This window comes from Peromyscus maniculatus, chromosome 8 (assembly GCF_049852395.1).
Source record: "Peromyscus maniculatus bairdii isolate BWxNUB_F1_BW_parent chromosome 8, HU_Pman_BW_mat_3.1, whole genome shotgun sequence".
In the NCBI taxonomy this organism is placed as follows: Eukaryota; Metazoa; Chordata; class Mammalia; order Rodentia; family Cricetidae; genus Peromyscus; species Peromyscus maniculatus.
In genome coordinates, this window is record NC_134859.1 from 47,041,495 (window position 1) to 47,046,439 (window position 4,945).

Consider the following 4,945-nt stretch of genomic DNA (forward strand, 5'->3'; position numbering starts at 1 on the left):
CTCTGCCTCCTGAGTGCTAATTCAAGGCATGCACCAGAACTGTCTGGCTTTTTTCCCCTTTTCAGTAACTGAGATTACGGAGTGGCTACAGAGGAGCCTTGGATACAATTCCAATCTGATAAGACAATATCATGGGCCCTATGGGTACACAGGCAGCTATGACAGGACTATTAATAAAAATGAGGTTTCTTGTGAAATTCCTAGTGAATTATGTGTTTATGGCCGGGAGGGAAGAAAGGCCATATATACTTGGCCTTAAGCATAAGTCATTGCTATTTTAAAATTCTCATTTGAAATATCCCTATATAAGAGAAATATTGTTTCATGCTGAGTATGGTGGTACATGCCTTTAATCCTAGCACCCAGGAGGTAGAGGTAAGTGAATATCCATGGGTTCAAGGGCAGCCTGATCTGCAAGTTCCTGGCTAGCCAGGGCTACATTGAGAAATCCTGCCTCACCAAAACAAAACAAAACAAAACAAACAAAAAACTCTATTTTGGCCCCTTCACAGAAAATGTTACTTGAGCCGTATATGGATCTATTAATTTGTTTAAGTGTTTTGTCCGAATGTATGTAAATGTTTGTATGTGTGCCATGAACATGCCTGATGCCTGAAGAGACCAGAAGACCTCTGATCTCTTGGGACCGGAGTTATGAATGGTTTGAGGTACCATGTAAGTGCTGGGAACCAAACCTGGGTCTTCTGCAAGATCAACAAATGCTCTTAACTGATGAGCCATCTCTCCAGCCCATTGAGCTAGAATTCTTGACTCCCAGCTTCAACCAGACTCCAAAGTGAGGGGTTTCTTTCTCTTTCCATTCCCTGGTGGTTCCTCCTTTTTCTTGTATAAATAAGGCTGCTGCTATAACGTTTATGTAGTGTTTGTGCTGTTGTGTTTCATTTCTTTTAAGTACATGCTGAGGGTTGGAATTTCTGGGTCACATGTTAACTCTATATTTAGTCTTCTGGAGAAACAGTCACTACGTTTTTATCATCTACCAGATTGCAACTCCTCCAGATCCTTGCCAATGCTGTTTTGTTTGTTTGTTTGTTTTTTTGAGACAGAGTTTTTCTGTGTAACAGGCCTGGCTGTCTTGGAACTTGCTTTGTAGACCAAGCTGGCCTGAAACTCACAGAGATCTGCTGCCTCTATCTCCTGAGTTCTGAGATTAAATATGTGTGCCACCATGCTGGTTTTGTTTTGTTTTGTTTTGTTTTTTAAAGGCAGGACCTCACTGTAGCTTAGGATGGCCTGGAATTTATCATACATACATACTGAAATTCTTTTAGGCTTGCTTACAAATCACTGTAACCTTTTGTGCCAGCCTCCTGAGCCCTGGAATGTCAACTAATGTCAGGCTTCATTGTGGATTTTTGTTGTTTCATAAATACATTTTAAAGATATTCTTAAATGTATATATGTAGTAAAAAATTTTAATGTTGTATATGATATTTTGTTTGTGTTCTGACAAATAAAGCTTGCCTGGAGATCAGAGAAGCAAAGTAGTCACAGTCATTTCTTACCTCTATGAATCCTCAGACTCAATGGAGGGCGAGATCCTTTCTCTGCCCACCTTACATTCCTGTCTCAGCCTCTCTAATGCTGGGATTAAATATGTGAGCCTCCACGTGCTGGGATCAAAGGCTTGAGCCTCCCAAGTGCTGGGATTAAAGGTGTGTGCCACCACTGCCTGGTGTCTATGGTTAACTAGTGGCTAGCTCCACCCTTTGATTTCCAGGCAAGCTTTATTTGTCAGAATACAAAACAAACAAAATATCATACAACAGGGGGAACTGCCAGCTCACAAATAATGATACCGAGACTTATTATTGATTATGAAAGCTCTGCCTTAGCTTAGGCTTGTACCTAACTAGTTCTTATAACTTAAATTAACCCATTTCTCTTCATCTGTGTGCTGCCCCAGACTCATTTACCTCATCTACGAACTCATCCTGCTTACTCTGTGTCTCATGGAGTCTCCTTGAGACACCTCAGACCCTTCTTCTTCCCAGCATTCTCTCTGCCCTGAAAATCCTGCCTAGCCAACGTCCATTCAGCTCTTTATTCGCCAATGGGAGTAATACATATTCACAGTGACCAAAAGGATTCTTCCACAGCAGAACTAGAGTCCTCTAGAAAAAAACAGATTCTTAGTTACTTAGTTACTTTTCTATTGCTGTGACAAAACACAGTGACCAAGGCAATTTATGAAAGAAAGTGTTTAATTTGGGCTTACATTTTCAGATTTTCAGAGGGTGAGAGTCCATGATGGTGCGGCAAAGGCATGGAGGCAGGAAGAGCTGAGTGTTCACATCTTGACCAGCAGGTAGGAGGCAGAGATGGAACACTGGCAATAAATAGCATGAGTCGTTTGAAACCCCAAAGCTCACCCCGGGGATACACCTCCAATCAAGCTGAACCTCCTAATCCTTCCCAAACAGTTCCATCAGCTGGGGACCACGTATTCAAACATGAGCCTAGGGGAGATATTCTCATCCAAACCACCACAAGCTGCTAGCTCTTAACTGCTCACTCATCTCCCCAGCCCCTTGTATTATTTATTATTAATTTGTATGTTTAATGCATGTGTGTCACAGTGCACATGTGAAGGTCAGAGGGCAACTTTGTGGAATCAGTTTTCTCCTTCCACATTCAAATGGGTTCTAGGGATCAAATTCAGTTTACCAGGATGGCATGACAAACACCTTTACCTGCTGAGTCCTCTCACTGGCTTTATTATTTTAAAGGTAAAGCCACAGAATTAAGCTAAAAAAAAAAAATTTCTACATCCCGCTCTGCTGCCCTCAGCAGCCAGAAGAGTTCTTTTTCAGAGACTTTGTTTGACTTCATTCAAGGTGAAGCTGGATCCTTAACTTCGCTTCAGAAAATAATTTCAGGACAAGCTAATATGAAGCAACTGTTTTAACAAAACAGAGTTTGTAGCCAGTTGGTGATGGTGCATGCAGGCAGGAGGCAAAGGTAGGCGGATCTCTGAGTTCGAGATCAGCCTGGTCTATAGAGTAAGTTCCAGGACAGCCAGGGCTACACAGTGAAACCCTGTCTCGAAAAACAAAACTCAAAAACCAACCAACCAATCAGCCAACAAAAAAAAAAAAAAAAAAAAAAAAAACAGAGTTTGTTAAAGGAGATTTTAAGCATAGATTTAAACATTTATAAAGTCGCTTGGTTAAATGCTTCTATACAGTTTGGTTCTTGATGCAAGGAGTCACATCTTGGGCCTAGCACATGCTAAACCAATGCTGTAGCGTTAAGCTACGCTTCCAGTCCTAAATGTATTTGAACAACCATGGGTTGCTAACTATGCCATTATGGGGGGAAATGAACACAGCACAAATGAGCTTCCACTAGGGGCAAGGTAAGTGTCATAGAGCATATTTCTAGGACCACCCCTCCTTCCCAACCCAGGCTAGGGTCTGGGTCTACTGTGAGGCGGTGACGTTTAAACTGAGAGAGAATAGGCTGGGAAGCAGCGGTGGAGTTCTTGCCTAGCATGTTCGAGGCCAAGCACAACAAACCAACAAGGAAACACAGACACAGGTAGAGATTGTCTAGAGCTAAGGTCAGTGTGCATGCTGCTGCTATATGCATTGCATGTGTGTGCTGTGTGTGTGTGTGTGTGTGTGTGTGTGTGTGTGGTGATGGTGGTCTTGCTATATGCATTGCATGTGTGTGCTCTGTGTGTGTGTGTGTGTGTGTGTGTGTGTGGTGATGGTGGTGTTGCTATATGCATTGCATGTGTGTGCTGTGTGGGGTAAGGGTAGGGGGTGGGGGGATGAGTGTGTGTGTGTGTGCTCTGTGTGTGTGTGTGTGTGTGTGTGTGTGTGTGGTGATGGTGGTCTTGCTATATGCATTGCATGTGTGTGCTGTGTGGGGTAGGGGTAGGGGGTGGGGGGATGAGTGTGTGTGTGTGTGTGTGTGTGTGTGTGTGTGCTCCTGGCAGGTGGGACAGCTTATGCTACAGAGAGGATAGGACATATTGGGGACAGTGAAGGATATTCAGAGAGTCTAGAGCCATGCCAGACACTATTTATTGAATTTTGTCTTATAATTGACTCATCTGAAAGGTGACCAACCACGGCGGCACACAACTGTAATTCCCACACTGTGAGGGAGAGGCAAGAGGATTGCCACAGTTGGTCTACATATCAAGACCCTGCCTCAGATGAAAGAGTACACCAAACGAAAATCTGAGTAGCTGCTGTGGCTCATGACTGCCATGCTGGATGGTACAGGTTTGGAGTGTGGGCTGGTGAAGGTGGCGGGCCAGGGCAGGGCCTCTGGACGGCATGAGGTTGTTGTACCAAGTCTGCATTTTATTCTGAGCACTATGGAAAAGTGGCTTTGAGCGGAGGAGTGGGTTGACTTGGCATTTATTTGTTTGTTTGTATGTTTATTGTTATTTAGTTTTTCTTCATTTACTGATACCGGGGGTCAAACCCAGAGCCTGACACATGCCACTAAGTGCTAAACGCTGGCCCTTGGTTTATATTTTTAGCAGGCCCCCTTAGTTGATTATATAAGATGAGGCGTGAGAGGGAGACAAATTTGGAGGTGTGGAGCTTTCTCAGGGGAGAGAAATTAGTGGTTTGGACCAATACCAATTACACAAAATTCTGGACATGGAACAAGGACAGAGGTCTTGACGGGGAGAGAGGGGAGAGAAAGGGAGGGAGAGAGGAAGGAGAGAGGGAGAGAGGGAGGGGGTGGGGATGAGGGGAAGGGAGGGAGGAAGCGGGGCGCGCGACAGCCCTTGTTCTCCAGGGCAGGACCGAAGCTGTGCAATTTCAACCATTCCTGATGGCCTCCCTGTCCCCACCTGCTGGCTGCTTCTGGAAGTGCCTTTATACATGGGAACTGGAGCCTTGGGGGATCCCTGGGGTCAGGATGCCGAGGGAATCTCTCCCTAGATGGAAATAAGGCT